This window comes from Herpailurus yagouaroundi, unplaced genomic scaffold (assembly GCF_014898765.1).
Source record: "Herpailurus yagouaroundi ecotype Mexico unplaced genomic scaffold, PumYag 184, whole genome shotgun sequence".
NCBI classification, from domain to species: domain Eukaryota; kingdom Metazoa; phylum Chordata; class Mammalia; order Carnivora; family Felidae; genus Herpailurus; species Herpailurus yagouaroundi.
Genome location: NW_024412415.1, coordinates 39,785,260 through 39,803,770, shown reverse-complemented (window position 1 = coordinate 39,803,770; position 18,511 = coordinate 39,785,260). Strand labels below are relative to the sequence as shown.

At 50.4% G+C, this 18,511-nt stretch overlaps 1 protein-coding gene across 1 annotated transcript in view; it reads right to left on the bottom strand.

Annotated features, from left to right (window-relative positions):
• The window catches only part of LINGO1 (leucine rich repeat and Ig domain containing 1), a 77,149-nt gene that overhangs the window by 53,079 nt on the left and 5,559 nt on the right, over positions 1-18,511 (bottom strand). The window contains exon 2 of the mRNA XM_040493332.1: positions 11,241-11,326. The gene's annotated coding sequence lies outside the window, so the exon portion shown is untranslated. The remainder of the gene's footprint in view (positions 1-11,240; positions 11,327-18,511) is intronic.

Genomic DNA, 18,511 nt, shown 5'->3' with positions numbered 1-18,511 from the left:
TGCCTCTGGCCACCTGGGAGGGCTTGCACAGAGCCTTCCTGGGTTGTGGCTGATGCCTGGGGGCTTTCCCCAGGGGTGCGGAGGCCACTCTTTAAAGGAAGCCATCCTAGCAGAACAGGGAGGGGTGAGGGGCCATGGAGCGAAGGAGACAACCTGGGAAGTGAGCTCCCAGGGGGATGAACGGGGTGAAGGGTGCTCTCGAGGGCTGTGCTCAAGGACAGCAAGCTCCCAGGGGGGAGAAGGGGACAGCTGCCGACCTTCTGCTCAGCCCCTTGCTTCTCCTTCTCCCTACTAAAGGCCAGTCCCCCATCAGCCTTGTCAGTGTGACATTACCAGGTTGACATTACTAAGCCAGAGCTCCTCCACTTGTCTGCCAGATCGGGCCTCAGCCGTGGAGGAATTGCTAACTCCAACCACAATAAGGAAATATCAACGATGGACATGAATATTATTACCTCCCTGTCCCCACCTGTTGATTTAGAGATGAACAGAGCCCTGGGGCCATCTTTCCCTGTGGAGAAGGGAGCACTCTCCAGCTGGATTCATTCATGAAAGTGGGGCCTGTTTCTTCTGGGCAAGGTCCCCTCCACCAACAGCCCAGGGCTGGGGCTGAGGGCAAAGGGTCCACGTGCAGGGAGGAGGGGCTAGTCCTCCCGCTCAAAGCCCTGGCTCACCAAGTGACTTCAAGCATGCCTCTTTGCCTCTCTGGACCTCAGTCTCCTCCTCTGCCAAATGGGTATGATAATTCCAGTCCTGCCTACCTCGTGCAACATGGAGGAGAGAGTGAACTGCAAATGCAAGACTTTTATTGGCTGGAGGAGACAGGTGGGGTAGCTAAGGGGCTGGGGGGCGCTGACAAAGGGACAGACAGGTCCCAGCTCAATGAACTCTCAGAAGCACTTATCCTTCCCACCCTCCCAGCCCCACATCCAGCACTCAAAACTTGGTAGAAACCAAACACTAAAGTCAGAACAGAGGCAAAGCCTGACTCCAATGTACACACAGCAGGCCAGCTGCCGTCTGGTGTCCCTCACCCCTGAGCCTGTGAGGACTTCAGGGCTTTCAACCCACACCCAAAACCCTGCGTACCATGCCAGTCACAGGCAGCACTCACACACAGGGCAGCCCTTCCCCCACCAAGGGGGTGTCGTACGCAGGTATCGTCCCGAGAATCAGAGGAACACGGCATCATGGAGAAGCACCTTCAGGGGCAGCCCAGGCAGCTGTGTGAACTGCCCTGTACATGCCAGAGTGTCGCCGGTCGCTGGCGCATATAAACGCACACACTCAGAACACACACGTGTGGCCAAGTTCATAAATCAATGTGCACAGGCCAGAAGCAGGAAGCACACACAGGTACACACACGTGGACACATGCAGGGTCTCAGGCCCAGAGCCAACGCTCTTCCTAGCCTGTGGAAACCTCTCCCTGTGGAGAAGGAAATCAAAAGCCCCATGTGGCCTTCCAGGCACATGTGGCCTCTCACGCTGTGGCCAAGCCAAGCAGCAGCGATTAGGTGGCTGGGAAGTGCAGCCCAGCGTGGCCTGAATATTTCACGGGAGATTTTGCTTCACAGAAAATCCCTTCTTCGCCTCCGTGCATGTCAGGGTATAATTACCCATTAGGTAGCAGAGCAGAAACCTGGGAGGACGTGCGTGCAGCTCCAGGTCTGGGCCCCTCGCTCTGCCTCTGCCGTACGCCTGGTCTGGCCCAGCGGGGCCCATCCCACCTCTCACCTGCCTCTGAGGGAGGGACAAACAGATGGCATTTTGGGACACGAGGTGTCCTGGCCCAGGGTCACCTCTGCCCTAGGTCCTCAGACTCTGTCCCCACCTAAGGAAGTGCCAAAGCCTCCCATCCTCTTGCCCGCCCTACTCAGGACCTCTCTGCAGGGGCCCTGGCTTTTCTCACTCCCTTATCTTCCTCTTCTCTCAACTTCTGGCAGTTTCCTGAACAAATGGCAGAGAAGAGCAAGACAGAAGATGGAGAGAAGGGAGAGAGGGCATCTTGGCTGATCCCTGGAGCCCCCCTCGTCTCCCAGCGTTTGCCCACCAGGGTGGGGATAGAGGGGGAGCTTCACACCTCCCTGTAGGAGGACTCTCCCTTACCCTTTTTGCCCTAGAAGAAAGATGTCCACTGGGCCTAGGTAACCTCAGGTGGTATCTCCTCCTGGAAGCCCTCCAGGACCCCTCTCCAGGTCAGAAGCCTTCTCTGGCTCCTACAGCCCCCATCTCCCCTGTATTTCCCCCCATCACTGTTCTGTAATCAAGGGCTCAAAATGTCGATGCCCACAGGGGCCAGAGAGGAGGTGACAGAGCGTGAATGGGCACCGTAATGCTACCGGGAATGGCAGGACCTGAGAAAAATGGAGAGCACATGCCCTGACGGAGGCAGCAACGCCAAGTGACGTCATGGCCCAGCGATCCACCTCCCGGGGTAGACACAAGAGAACAGAAAACATGTCCCCACAAAGACAGTTACATAAATGTTCATAGCGGCATTATTCATAACTGCCAAAAAGAGGAAATGATCCAAATGTCCATGAATGAATGCATAAACAAAATGTGGTATATCCATAAAATGGAATATTACTGGGCCATAAAAAGGAATACTGATACGTATTATAACATGGAAGAACTTTGAAACATTATCTTTAGTGAAAGAAGCCAGACCTAACAGGCTACCTGGTGTATGATTCCATTTTATTTGAAATGTCCAGACTAGGCAAATCCAAAGAGAGGAAAGTAGATTAGTGGTCGCCAGGGCTTTAGGCATAGAGAGAGGAGGAGTAACCACTAATGGGTACAGGGTTTTCTTTTAGGGTAATGGAAGTGCTCTGAAACAAGGGCAATGACTTTTGTCACTCTTGTGAATACACTGAAGAAGACTGAATTGTACACTTTAAAATGGTGAGTTTTTGGGAATGCAAACTGGTGCAGCCACCCTGGAAAACAGTATGGAGGTTCCTCAAAAAACTAAAAATAGAACTACCCTACAACCCAGAAATTGCACTACCAGGCATTTATCCAAGGGATACAGGTGTGCTGTTTCGAAGGGACACATGCACCCCCATGTTTATAGCAGCATTATTGACAATAGCCAACGTATGGAAAGAGCCCAAATGTCCATTGATGGATGAATGGACAAAGAAGATGTGGTGTATATATACACAATGGAGTATTACTCGGCAATCAAAAAGAATGAAATCTTGCCATTTGCAACTACGTGGATGGAACTGGAGCCTATTATGCTAAGTGAAATTAGTCAGTCAGAGAAAGACAAAAATCCTATGACTTCACTCATATGAGGACTTTAAGAGACAAAACAGATGAACATAAGGGAAAGGAAACAAAAATAATATAAAAACAGGGAGGGGGACAAAACAAAAGAGACTCATAAATATGGAGAACAAACTGAGGGTTGCTGGAGGGGTGGGGGGGGGATGGGCTAAATGAGTAAGGGGCACTATGGAATCTACTCCTGAAATCATTGTTTCACTATATGCTAACTAATTTGGATGTAAATTTAAAAAAATAAAAAATAAAACAAGTTATAAAAATAAAATAAAATAAAATAATAAAATAAAATGGTGAGTTTTATGGTATGTGAACTGTATCTCAATTTTAAAAAACAAAATTGTTTGAAATGGAACAAAACAAATCCACAAGCCACATCCCTGGTTGGGGCCTCCAATTTCTGTCCCCTAGTTTACATATCTGTCTCTCCCACAAGAATGGAGAGTTGGCCCTCCCTGAGGCCCCACTGTGGTCCCCAGAGCAGGCACCCAAGAGCAGGCACTGATCCACAACAGTGGCCAAAGCAGCACATTAACCCAGGCCACATCTTGTACTTTGCAAAACCTCCCTCAGGTGGCTCTGGCCCAGAGTCACAGCTGGGTCTCAGGCAAGGCCACTAAGGCCCAGTGTCAGAGTTGACGTCCTAAAGTCATACAACAAGCTGGAGGCAGAAATGGGCAGAAGAGCCAGGCCTCCACAGGGCAGCAGGTGGCCAGCCCCGAGTGGGCACAACCGTGCAGGCAGTTCTGTTGCTGCTTCCCACCTCACAGCCCCCCAGGTTCCCCAAGCCTCAGAATTGAGTCCACTTGCTGGATCTGTCCCCAGTCTCCCCTGGGGCCCTGAAAGCAGCTCAGCCACAGCAGTGAGGCCCCTTCCCTCACTCCTTCGTCAGCACCCCTAGCCAGCCCACAACTGCTTCCCATAATCCCTAGGCACAGTCCGCACCATGACCTAGACACCCAGTTTCTTAGAGGCCCAGCACGACGTGACTGGACGCTCAGGGTTGGCCATGGGCAGAGGCCAAGCTTCAGGTGCAGAGTGGCACCGGTGGGGTGACCAGCCATCCTGGGACTGACATATATGCTAAAGTGGGACAGTCCTGGGCAAAACAGGACAACTGGCCACCATACCTGGAAGGGCCTCATCCCCTTTCTCTGCCCTGGTGGGTGAGCCACAGGGAGAGGGGTTTCTTCTCCTGAAAGGCCCTTCTCTCTCTTCCTCTCCTGCTCACCTTCTTTTACTCTGCCATCCTGACTCCCAGAACCTTCCATCAGCAGAAAGGAATCCTCCCCGGCAGCATCTCCTTCAGGTCCCTTAAGGACAGCAGGTTTCCAGAACCAGCCCTGAGATCCCATGTGTTTGCGGGGATGCGGTGGGGAGGGGCCAATAGAGTAAGGCCCTTCATCCCTCCTTCGTCTGCAGCCACCCTGGAGCCATCAGCTCCCTGAGGCAGGGAACTGTTTTCTACTTGGTTCACAGCTGTGTCTCCAGAAGACCAGGTGCCCAGTAAACATTTGCGGAATGAACGATTGAGTCTATTTTCCGCTCCAAGCTTCCCCCACTTCTTTGAAGTGCTAAAGAATAAAAGAGGGGAAACTCCTGGCCTTGGGAATAAATTCTGAAGTCTTCAAGTGGCCATGGAGGCCTCCTCCATCTGACCCCTCACACCTCTCAGCCACCCCCCAATTCACGACAGGCCCCAGCCCAGCACCCGCAGAGACCCCAGCAGGTGCCCTACCTGGAGGTGCTCTCGAACCTGCTCACAGATACTGAGCTCAGTTCCTCCCCTCCTGGAAGTCTTCCTTCATCACTATTTGCACCCCTCCCAAGGGGCTCCCTGCCCAGCTGAGCCCTTGCAGCAGCCCCGGGTACAGGAGAGAATGAGGGAAGAGCTAGGTGTGTGCCTGACGCAGGTTACCTGGGACCTGGGTCAGCTTCCCGCTGGAAGGGTGTCTGGGAGTCTCAGGGTCTGAGTGCCAGCAACTGGTGTAAGGCCAGGGGGAGGCTTACAGAGGAGAGGAGGGGAGGGAAAAGACAGAGAGGAAGAGGGGAGATGTAGGATTCCAAGAAGGCCGTCAGAGTCCACACGGTGATTAAAGTGGTCGGGTGGCCAGTCACCTTCAGATACATGATATCCCCCAAAGACACAGATCACTGCCCATGCGCAGAGTGAGGTTAAAGGAGGGGAAGGAGGCCCTTATGGGAGAGAAAGGCCAGCTTTACACAGTCACATCTTTCTTTACCTCCTGCCCTCATGCACCAGTGGGCTGGGAGGCTGTCGGGTACCTATCTGGGGCCTCGCACTAAGTCCTGACCCTGCTCACACCAAGCCCTAATCCTGGTCACATACTGAGTCCTGACCCTGGTCTCACATGGAGCCCCAATGCTGCTCACACACTGAGCACTGACCCTGGTCACACACCAAGCTCTGACCCTGGCAGGGTAGACTGGCCCTCAAAAACCTAGAAGAGTTCTAGACACCTCAGTCTCTCTCCTATTACTACTCCTCAAGGCTTGGTGACAGATCTGGTCTACGGGCGTCACAGACAAGTTCCAGCTCTGAGTGACTGCTGGCAGCTTGTGCCCAAGGTAGCTAATGGGTGTCTGATTTCCTGACCTTCTCAAGACCAAGACTGAGAATGTGACAAGCCTCCTCTGATACCAGGACCCAGCAAGTATCTAATAGATGTCAGCCCCAGTCCCGGGTTTCCACACAGTAGCTGCCACTCCCCTACCCCCCTCCCCTCCCACATGGATCCAGCTCCACCTCCCTCTCTTGCCCAGGGCCCAGAAGAAAGCTGTGAATTGCTGGGTACTGGCCTCCCCCCATCACCCCTCCCCCTTCCTGGCCTTTCCCAGCCCAGATACACATCACACCGGCCCCCATTCAGTGTCCTCAGCTGGCTGTCAGCTAATCCCTGCAGAGGTGTTAACTGATAATTAAGATGTGAGCTGTAAACTTAAAGTGTGATTCCCCGCCAGGAGTATTCTGGTTTTAACAGGTTCCTCTTCAAAATGGGAAAACCTTCAAGACCTAGGCAAATAGCAGGCAGGGAAGCAGAGTTGGGCGGGGTGGTATATTTTGGGCCGGAAGCCCTTCTAACCTTCCTGGAAACCACTCCCCTTCCCCTCTCCCTTCACCTGGGTGGATAGAACACAGGCACGGGAGCAGAAAGCTGCCTCCCAGTCTCAGCCCCACTTCCTAAGAGTTGATGCCATTGGACATGTGTGATGAAAACCTGTCGAGCCTCAGTTTCCTTGTCTGCAAACGGGTATACGACATACATACCAACCCCGCAGAACTGTGCGGGCACACAGGAGGCCCTCAACACTGGACAGCTCCCGTCCTCCCTAACTTCCCTTCGCTTCTTCCCTCACTGAAGGCGACTGTGTCAGCTTGCATTCCTGTCCCTGCACACTCCACCCTCATCCATCACCAAGCCTCGACTTTCTCACAAAGATCAGTGCAATTGAATGACGGCAATGGAGCTGCAGAGCAGGGAGGAAAGCTTACTCGATGAAGTGTCAAAGCCAACTGGCTAGTCTTTTAGGGAAAAACACTTCGATCCCTACCTCAAACCACACACCTAAAAACAGTCCAGGTGAACTACAGATTTAAATATTTTCAAATATCATAAACGACTAGAAACAATGTAAGACAACATTTTCAAAGCTTTGCAGTGGCCAAGGCCAGAAACTCTAATGGAAAAGAGTGGCAGACCCTGACTACAGGACAGTTTTCAACATTTCAGGGTTAAGAAAAACTCTATAAACTTAAATGACAACCCCCCCCCACACACACACACAAAACTGTAAAAAACATTTGCAACATACTACAGATAAAGGGTTAAATCCCTTAACCTCTTATAAGTCAATTTGCTCTTGCAAGTCAATAAAATGTATTTCACACAACCACCGCCCACCCACCCCCAATCACTGAAGCCAAGGTCATCTGTGATCTCCCACAGCTAATGCACGATCAATGCTCCCTCTGCACCTTACTCAAACTTATGCTTGACCCCTTGGCTTCCAAACTTATGCTTGACCCCTTGGCTGCTTGGTTCCCCTCCATGTCACTGGTTGCTCTTTCTGACTCACCTTTTTTGGTTCCTCCTCAGCTCCCCAACTTTTAACTGAAGGAAGCCCCAAGGCCAGGTCTTTGGTCTTTCTTCTCTTTTCTATTTATATTCACTCCTTTGATGCTCTCAACCAATGTCAAGGCTTAAAATACTACCTTTATGCTGATAACCCCAGATTGTGTCTCCAGCCCCAAACTGTCACCTGAACTCCAGCCTCAAACATCCAACTGTCAACTCCACACTTCTTGAATGTCTACTTCGCATGTCTCCAGCCAGGGTGTGCTACCTAGGCAGTCACACATTGTCCCTGAGTGTGGTTTAATGCTCTACTGTTACCACTTGGCGATTCTTAATCATTTTTTAAAATAAAGGGCCACCATTCCATTTTCATTTTGCTCCAGGCCCCACACATTACATATCCAGTCCTGTCCACAGGTGAGCTCTTCTCCTTCCCTACATCAAACTCATTATTCCTCCTCGCTCTCCAGTCTGTTGATGTCCAGTCTGTCGCTGTCCTTCCAGATACTCAGGCCCAAACGCTTGGAGTCATTGCTATGGACTAAATGTGCCTCTCAAAAGTCATATGCTGAATTCTAAACCCCTAATGTGATGGTACTTGGAGGTGGAGCCTTTGGGAGGTAATTAGGATTAGATGAGGTCATGAGGGTGCGGCCCTGGTGATGGGATTAGTGTCTTTATAAGAAGAGGAAGAGTACACCAGGGCTCTCTATCTCTCTGTGGTGCACAAAGAAGAGGTTCTATGAGCACACAGATGGAAGCTGTCTATAAGTCAAACAGAGGGTCCACACCAAGAACTGAGTTTGCCAGCACCTTGATCTTGGACTTCCAAGTCTCCAGAAGTGTGAGAAGTAAATGTTGTTGTTCAAGCCACCCAAGCCTATGGTATCTGGGTATGGCAGCCCAAGATGACTAAGACAGTAATCCCTGGCTCTCTCTGTCTCACACACCACCTCATCCAATGTGTCAGCAAATCCTCTTGGCTCTACCATTAACACGCACCAAGAACCTCTTCACTTCTCCCCACCTCTGCCAAGCCCCCTGCTCTAAGCCCCCACTGCTTCTTCCTTGGATCACTACCACAGCCTATTGACTGATCTCCCTGCTTCCCTGGCCTTCACAGCAGCCAGAAGGATCTGGTTAAAATGAAATTCAGATCACGTCATGTCACTATTCAGAACCTTCCATGACTCCCTTCTTCATCCTGAGTAAAAGCCAAGTCCTCAGGGTGGCCCATGTGGCCCTGTGTCATGTGCTCTTGATCCCTCTCTGGCCATACCTCCCACTCTCTCTCACTCCTCATGTTCCAGCCACTCTGGCCTTCTCACTGAGCCCTGAACGGACCAGGCCTGCCTGGCACTGAGGATCCCAAGCTGTCCACCTGATTCAGTCTCTTGCTTCCTGCCCGTGTCCTGAAGTGCCACCTCCCAGCAAAGTCTGACTACCAGATCCAGGCTCCCCAACATTCCCCACCCCTGCCCTGCTTTATTTTTTCCTCTTTTGCACTTAACACTACCACACACACACACACACACACACACACACACACACACACTCATTTATCTGTTATAAGTTCCATGGAGCAGGTCTGTTTCATCAGTTTTGTTTACTGCTAGGTCCCCAATGCAAACAGTGCCCAACACATAGTAGGTGCTCAATAAACACCTACTGAATGAATGAACAGACACACAGAAAAATGAGCTGAGGACATGACATGAACAGGCAATCCACAAACGAAGAAATTAAAATGGCCAACAAACATATATGAACATGTTCAACCACATCAGTAATCAAAGAAATGTAAAATAAAAGCAGTTTTACCTAACACATCAGCAAAGATTTAAGGGATTGCTAATGCCCATGGTTGGCAAGGATGAGGGGATGAAGCCTCTTGCACATAGTAAGTCGGCACAACCTTCTGGAGGTTGACCTGGCTGTACAGATTAACTCCTGTAATGTGCATGCCCTCTGACCCAGGCAGTTCACTTTCAGAGACACTCCTTAAGGACTCATAACCCCAGTGCATGGCCATGTATGAACTGGGAGGTTCCCTGAAGGAGATCTATAAACAGCCAAACACTGGAAACAATCTAAATGGCCACCGACAGGATTAACAATTGATATAAGGCTTAAAGACCAGTGATGACCTACACAGTATGTTGTTAGATGAAAACTCAAATGACACAGCAGTATAATTAGGATGATCTCATGCTTTTGCTTTTAAAATATGTTTATCAGTGCACAGACAAAAATTTTGGAGGAATAAATATTGAACTAATTAGCAGTGTTTAGTCGTGGGGAGGAAGAGATTACGGACAGGGCTCGAACTGCATGCTCTACATACTGCTGGATTGTTAGATGGATACATAGATAGATACATAGATGGATGGATGGATGGATGGATGGATGGATGCATGGATGAATAGATGGGTGGATGGATAGATACATGCATGCATAGATGGTGAGTGGGTGGATGGATGGGTGAATGGATGGATAGATGGATGGATGGATGGATGGATAGGTGGGTACATGGATGGATAGATGGTACATAGATAGATAGATAGATAGATAGATAGATAGATAGATAGATAACATATAGAGAACATATATTACATTACTAGTCAGAAAAATGACTCCAATTGCCAAGAAGACACTTCTGTCACCCCAGTGTTGAAAGATACAGAAATAGGACATTCCAAGCCCTCCATTATCTGGCCCTGCCTCTTCCCTGTTGCCCCCCACCCCCCAGCCCCACACCCCATGCACTCTGGGTTCCAAGCACATGAGACAATTTTCTATTCTTGGTTCTTTTTGCAGCTCCAGGCCCGTCTCACAGCTCTGTTCACGGGTACAGAGGCCCAGCCAGCCCTACCTCATGGCCTCCTTGGCCTGGACTCTGCTGTCAGAGAGCCAGAGAGGAGAAGACAGGCACCCTGAGAGCACAGTCAACAGCCTCCAGCGGGAACCCCCAGGGCTCTGCCCCAGATTGGCCTATGGGAACCTGGGGGATCAGGAGATGCCCACTGATTGTGACCTATTCAGTCTTGGCCACCCCTGGGTCCAACACATCCACCACAGGCACTGGAGACAGCTGATCCGAAGGGGCCAAGGTGGACCCAGCAGGGAGGACTCCGCAGGAGAAGAGGGGCACTGGGGCCCCCTCAGGCCCACTCAGGTTGCCAGATTTAGCAAAAATCTGGGGATATACTTATGCTAAAAAATGATTTGTTGTTTGTCTCAAGCTCAAAATTAATTGGATACCCTGTAAAGTTTTCTGGCAAACCCAGCTCCAAACCCATCCCACCTTTGGGGCACTTGGTCCTGAGCAGAAAGCCTTCATCTGGGGTGCCCAGGAGCAGCAGAGAGATGCCAAGTGGCTTAAAAGTCAGCTGGGCTGTTCCTGGTGCCCAGGAGGAACACCTCTGCCCTGGAGGGGTCTTGCATGGAGTAAGAGCTGTCACTCATGGAAGCACACACACAGGGCTAGCATGGCGACTCTGGCAGAGAAACGCCAGAGTGACAGCAAAGGGAGCCCCACAGAGACAGAAGTACCACAGCCAAAGTACTTAGCAAGTGTGTGCAGTGAAACGACACTGAACAAACCGCAGACAGCAACCATGTCAGAAAAACCGAGGCTGGCAGAATTAGATGTCCTGGGGCCTCTCAGTGTCCCCAAGTCCCCCAGGAGGCCCTGCTACTGCCAGGGCCTTCAAACCACACCTGTGCCCACACCACTGCCCCTCGGAGGGGCTCATCCACAGAGGGCCTTCCTGCTCCTCACTCCCAGAGCCCTCCCACCCAAAGCAGAGGCGTGAGGCGACGTGAGTCCCCTTGCTTTCCCCTTACCTGGGTCAGATGGCGCCGGGAGGCAAACAGATCAGCCTCTGGGGGCCCGGGGAGCAGCAGCCTATTGGTCGCGGTCCCAGCATGCACTGCAATGGGAGAGCAGGAAGGTTAGTGCAACTAAGATGGGCTTCTGCTAGTCAACACAGGATGTCTGGCCTCTGCCTCACCAGCACCCACAGCACCCTTAGCAAGGTCCCAAAGGCCCCCTACCCCCGGGCCCTCTGTGCCAGTCCCCTGTCCCAGCCTGCAAGTCTCTGGCTGGCTGACCACTCCTCCCTGCAGGAGGCTCCCTGACCCCTCTCCTCCTTGTCAGGGCACCCCTCCATCACATGGTCCTCCTCCTGCACGTGGTCACAAGCTGCTGTTTCCTGCCTGCCCCCCTCACCCTGCCCTGCTCCCTGGGCTGCCTGACCCACATTAGAGTTTCGGTCACCCTCTATATATGCCCCCCAGTGGTGCCATCATGCCCAGAGAGAATGGAAGCTCCTGCCCTCGTCTTCTCCCTGGCACAGCACCAGCCTCTCTCTGCCTGGCCCCCACCCCCTCCTGATCCTCACAGGCCTGGCTCCTTCTCCTCATCCAAGTGTCCAGGTTCAGTTCCAGACACCTCCTCAGAAAGCCCTCCCTGACCTCTGTATGAGGCCCTCCTAACCCGAGTCACGCTACTCTGACTGATCTGTCACTCCAGTTTCCCTGTCTCAACAACCTCACAGCGAGCATTTTTTTTCCAGGCAGGTTAATTGAGCTACAATTTACCTAGAGTAAAATCTACACTTTCCAGTGCAGTTCTGTGAGTTCTGACAGCTGCATGCAGCCATGTTACCACTACCACATTCAAGGTCTAGAACAATTCTACCACCCGAAAAGTCTCCACGTGCTGTCCTTTTGTAGCCAACTCCTCCCCAACCCCAGCCCCTAACAACCACTGATCTATTTTCTGTCTCTATAGTTTTGCCTTTTCCAGAATGGCATACAAATGGCTTTATCTGTATGTATCCTTTGGAGCCTGGCTTTATTCATTTAGCATATAATGCATTGGAGATTTACCTTTGTTGTTTCTCTGTTGTTCCAAATTTCATTCTTTTTTATTGCTGAATAGTATTCAATTGTTTACCCATTCACTAGCTGAAGGACATTTGGGCTGTTTCCAGCTTTTGGTGACTATGAATAAAGCCACTATAAATATTCACATACAGGTTTTTATGTGAACATAAGTTGTTACTTCTCTTGGGTAAATCCCTAGCATTAGGATTGCTGGGTTATATGGTAAACATATTTTTAACTTTATAGGAAACTGCCAAACGGTTTGTCTTCTCTTTTCTCTTTCTTTTTTTTTTTTTTTTTTTTGCCAAACTGTTTTCTGAAGTGGCTGTGCCCCATATTGCAGTCTCACCAGCAACATATGAGAGTTCTGGTTGCTCAGTATCCCAAAGCTTTTCTCATCAGGCCCTGCCAGACACTCTGGGTTTCCCTGGCCTCGGCCACCCCAAGTGGAAAGAATGAGCCAAAGTCATGGCCTTGGGTCTTCTGAAACCCTTGCTCTTAGTGGTCCCACAATATCCCTTGTACAGAGGATTTTACTGCTCACTAACGTCTGGGTGCATTTCCTCCATCCCAGCATAGTGTCCCCTACACTTTCTCAGCACCCTCTTGCAGTGAGTTGAGGCTATATGAGAAGTTTTGGTCGGTGGGCTAGGAACAAAAGTGGTGTGTGTCATTGCTGGGCCAAAGCATTTAAGACTCTACCACTTTCTCTTCTTTGCCACAGTGACTGGAAGAGACCATGTGTTCCAGGTAGGACAGCTACAAGATGGCGGAGCTTCTATCGGCCTGGGCCCCTGCATGACTATGGACCAGAGTCTGCCACCCTCCCCACTTCCCACACTGGATGTATAATGGAAACAAAGGATATACTGTAAATAAAGGAAGAAAGAATAAGGGAACCTTGGTTGCACTAAATCACCAAGAGTTCCTAAAAAACCTGTTGGTTTAGCACAATCTTGTCTTTCCTACCATATCACCCCTGGCCACTTGGGGCACATGACCTGTGTTTGGTTTGAGGGGATGCTTGATGACTTTCTGAGTGAGAGAACTAAGCTCCATTTGGGAGCCCCTAAATAACTAGGATTTCAGTGGGGGGAAGAAATAGGTCAACGCCCAGTTTGAAGGGTTCTCTATCCACAAGGAAAAGGGGGAAGTTTCAGGGCCTATAGCAGGATCCACCAGCAGGGCAATCCCCATCTGGAGAAGGGACGTGTGAGCAGAGGCAAGCGGTAGCATCTCCATGACAGTGGGGCCTTGGCTTACATTCAAGGGCTTGAAATGCACTTTAGAACAAAGGCTGGGGCATCCTCAGAGCTCTGCCCCTGACTCAGGTCTAGGATCAGCTCTAGAAAGGCCCTGGGGCCCCCTATGAGTCTGCCCTGGATTGACAACTGGGGGTGGGGGACTCTGACTCGTGGCCCTGGAGCCACGAATGACAGCAAGCTTCAAGTTTAATTATACACTTATATTTTGAACTTATCGGCACTTTACTTTGGCAATTATCACCTTAAATGTTGTGTGCTTCTGTGGGACCACGCAGGGAATAGGGATAAGAGACAGTCCCTCAAGGTAACAACAGGCTCTGTCAAGCGACCTGAGGGGAAATCCCCTAACGTCCACAAATGCCCCTGTGACTTCCTCAATTTTTCCAAGAAGTAAGATCTGGCTGTAGAAGAATATACTCCCTCCCCTCCACCCTTCCTGAAAAACAAAAAGGGTACAACATGGCTTCCTTGACGCCATTAGAAAGACCCTTCTATCATAAGGGCAAACTTGAGAAGGTTCTTAAGTGTGAGCACCGATGCTGGTGTCAGTGTGTATCCAAAGGCTCACCTGGCTTTGAACTTTGGCCAGGCTAGTTGGAAATCACAGCACGGCACAGCACCCTATAGAGGTACTATGGTATGCTGGGGAAGGGGGCTTGGGTTGGAGGTGGGGGAAGGTGTTGAAGAAGCCCTTGGGACAAAGCCAGGCTTGGTGGAACCTGGGGACAGGCTTGGTGGGACCCTGGGGACATGGTGACCAGGCTTCCCCAAAGCAGTCATAAAGAATCTTCTGCCAGGGCCTTGGGGTGGGGGTGGGGGGGCGGGTCTGTAGTCAGGTGTAACAGTCCCCTGGGAAGGACTGGAATGAGTTCTGCCATCCGTTGGGTCAAAAATAAACAGATGTGACTGATGCCATGCAAATGAAAACAAAATCCTACAAGAAACAGGCAATAACTGCTCCATTCTTTACCACAAGCATTTCTTTACCTGGGAGCTTATTTCAATGATGAGAAATCCTTAATGGTGAGTTTGGTGATTTCAGTGATAAATTTTTAATTGGGTGCAGACCTGAGGTTTTACCCTGGTTTGAACACCTTGCACCCACCCCTCACAGCCACAGGATGTGCTTAGATATGCTCGTGGGAAGAAAATGTGCTCAAAATTTGCTGTGCTCTCTGCTTTTGTTTCCTATGGGCAAGTTTTCTGGCCAACGATTCTGAGAATGACTCATCCTGGGGTCAGGGATCCAGTGATGGTTCATGGCTAGAGTGGAGAGTTGGCTGGCCTGGGGTCAGCTCAGACCCCCCCACCTCGAAAGTGCACCTGAGCGTCTATACTCAGGGAGGAAAGAGTTTTAGATCTGGATGTTATGGTCTGGTTCTCAGAGACCGGATAATGTTGGGATGAATGCATGGGCTTGCAGAAAATGCCTGACTAGAACTGCTTGGGGGAGGATTCCCTGAGTGCAGAATGAATCGTTCTCCTCTGAATGGTTTTTGCTGAATGACTGGACTTTAATTCACTGTCTGTGGAGGGCTTGGGGGGCTGAAAACAGAGGACAGAGGTTCAAAGGCAAATGTTGAAAGAAGTTCCCACGGGGAAGAGCTGGCATAGGAGAGAGGTGACAGGTGGAGGGAAAATGGAGGAGGAAGAAGATTGAAAAGAGGGACAGATGCAGGTGAGGTGAACACCTTGCTATCATCATCATCGGAGTCATTGTGGAGAGCATCCAATGAGCCCCGAGGGGGCTCAGCACTTCATAGGTGCTAACACATTTAATCTCCACCAACACCCCACAAGGTGAGTACTGCGATCATCTACATTTTCAGAATGGGCAAACCGAGGCACGGAGAGGCAAAGTAACTTGGCTTGTAAGGAATGGGGCTGCATTTCCCACCCATGCGGTCTGGTTCCAGCACTCATCCTAAGAGTCCCGATAAAACTGGGTTGGTCATGGGGCGCCTGGGTGGCGCGGTCGGTTAAGCGTCCGACTTCAGCCAGGTCATGATCTCGCGGTCCGTGAGTTCGAGCCCCGCGTCGGGCTCTGGGCTGATGGCTCAGAGCCTGGAGCCTGTTTCCGATTCTGTGTCTCCCTCTCTCTCTGCCCCTCGCCCGTTCATGCTCTGTCTCTCTCTGTCCCAAAAATAAATAAACGTTGAAAAAAAAAAACAAAACTGGGTTGGTCAGGTTAGAAATGAATGAAAGGCTCCTCAATGATGTTGGTGGGTATTCTGTGTGGGTGGTCAGATCTAAGTTGTTGAGAAAAATCCCCTTTCTGTTACTTACTAGCTCTGTGGCCTTGAGCAAGTTACTTAACCTCTCTGGGTCTGGTTCTTCATCTGTAAAATATACTTCATATGGTAGTTCAGATTAGAGTGCACGTGTGTGATGCTGCCTACAGTACCTGGCAGAGAACAGATAATCCACAGAGTAGAGCCCACACTATACCCCCTCCATGGAGCCACAGTCTAGACACCAATCTCCAGAACTTGAAGCACGTACATGCGTGTGCGTATGTGTATTCATATGTGCCGTGCTCCTGCCAAGGTGAGTACTCGTGTGCACCTGCAGGCATTTCCCTCCCTAATCCTGTCCCCGATTTAGCCATACACCCGGGCATCACCCCAAAGTCCTTTTTCTCTCCCTCTCTCATCCTCGCATCCTATCATCATGGGCAGTCGATCCCGGAATATTTCCCAAACTCACCTTCTTCCCGTTTTCCCCTACCCCCACCCCAGCACAAAGGTCTCAGCTGCTTCCTATCCTCTTGCTGTCCCCCCTCCACCCGTGCTCCTCACAGTGGCAATCCGAGTGACCTTACCCAGTCACCCATCTGACCTCCACTTAAATCCCTTCCAGGAAGGCTGGCCAAGCAGGATGTGAAACTCACAAGCCCTGAGGAGAAGTCTGACAGATTTGACTAAATAAAGATCTAAAGCTTCTGTACGGCCAAAGAGACCATAAACAAAGTTAAAAAGACAAACAGCAGACTAGGGAAAATATTTTCAACAAGCACAACAGACAAGAAGTTTTAAAATTCCTAATAATCTAAAAGCTCCTTTATATCAATAAGAAAAAGGAAAAAGAAAAAAAGAAAGAAAAATGAGCAAAGGATATGAACAGTCAATTCACAGAGGAGGAAACACAAATGGTCCATAGCCGCATGAAAAGATGCTCAGCCTCGCTGGGGAGAAGGCAAGTGAGTGCTGAAACCACAGCAAGATGATTTCCTGGATTAGCAAAAATTAAAAAGCTTGATAATGTTCAGTGCAGAGGACGGCATGGGGAAATGGCCACCCACAGATACTGAGAGCGGGAGCATAACCTGGCCTGGCCCTTTGGAAGAGCTCTGTGGCACTACCCAGCAAAATTTAATAAACATACCCTTCACCCGGGCAATTCCATGCCTAGAAATCAATCCCACACAAATGCTTACACATGTCAGCAAGACAGATATGCAAGGATGGTCACTGAAGCATTATTTGCGAGAGTGAAAAACTGAAGACAACCTAAAGATCCATCAACCCAGGAATAGTTACATAAATTACACTATGTCCAAACAAGGGAATATTAGGCAACCATTAAAAATACCACACACCCGTATGCTGGGACACTGACAGATGCCCACAACACACTGGGAAGTGAAAAATGGAAGTTATGGAATAATGTGCATAATACTATTCCACCTTTTTAAAAGTAATATACGGAGGCACCTGGCTGGCTCAGTCGGTGGAGTGTGCAACTTTTGATCTTGGGATTGTGTGTGAGCCCCACATTGGGTGTAGGGATAACTTAAAAATAAAATCTTAAAAAAAAAAGTAATATACAATAAATAAATTTGTAAGGCACAGAAAAAGTTCTGGAAGGAGGTACACCAGACCTTGGCAGAATAAGATTTAAGGGCAAATCTTCTGTACTGTTTCAATGTTTTTGCATGAGCAAATATTAAAAAAGAAAGAAAGGGGAAAAAGTACCCCCTTTCATGGCCCTTCACAGGCAGTAGGGCTAAACCCCTCAGTGTGGACCCAGGGTCCCTCAGGACACAGCCTTTGTGTACCAACAGCTGGGATCGCCTCCTGGTCTATTACGACCTTAAGTCTAGACACAGCCAGATCCCTCGTATGTCCCCCAAACTGCCTCTGGGTCTTCATCTGTGTGGTTCCCTCGTCTGGGTATGTCCTTCACTGCCCCTGAGCCTCATCTTTCAAGTTGGTGCTCATGTGTCACCACCTACTGGAAACTCTCCCTGAATGCTGGGCCCTACGCAGCCTCCAGGCTCCCTCCCATAGTGATGGTGACAGTCAACTGCCAGGAAGCACACGCAGTGTGTCTGTGTTAGGGCTGTGCTATGTGCTTTACACTGTATTGACTCACTTAATCCTTAGAGCAACGCTAGGTAGGTTTGTCATCACCTCATTTAACAGATGAGGAAACTGAGGCACGGGAAGACTACATGACTTGTTCTAAGTCACACAGCCAGTCATCAGCAGAGCCAGTGAGTACAGCCAGGCAGAGTGCCCATGCAGCCGTCCATCAGCACTGGACTACCCTGGTACCTGTACCTGGTGGCCCCAAGACTTTCCTGTGAACCCCAAAGGTGGGTTTGCCTTGTTCTCGCCCTCCAGGACTTGGGCACAGGGAGGTCTGCTGGGGCCAGAAGCCTGCCCCCCGTCCTCACCAGCCAGGGCTACAGTGAGCATCTGGCAGGCCACGGGGCTGGTCTCCTCAGGGGGCTGGGGCCACTGCTGTGAGAGGCCGTCTGAGCCAGAACTGCCGAGGAAAGGGATGAGTTTGTAGAGGTGCAGCCCCTCCCAAGACAAGGACCCCGCTACCTCCTGTGCAGCTTCTGTGCGCCAGGCTCTGGGGGTAACTGGCCTGGGAAGCCAGGGCACTGCCTTTCACACAGATGCAAGGTCAGACACAGGAAAGCCAAGAGCCTAAGACGGGGGGGGGGGGGGGGGT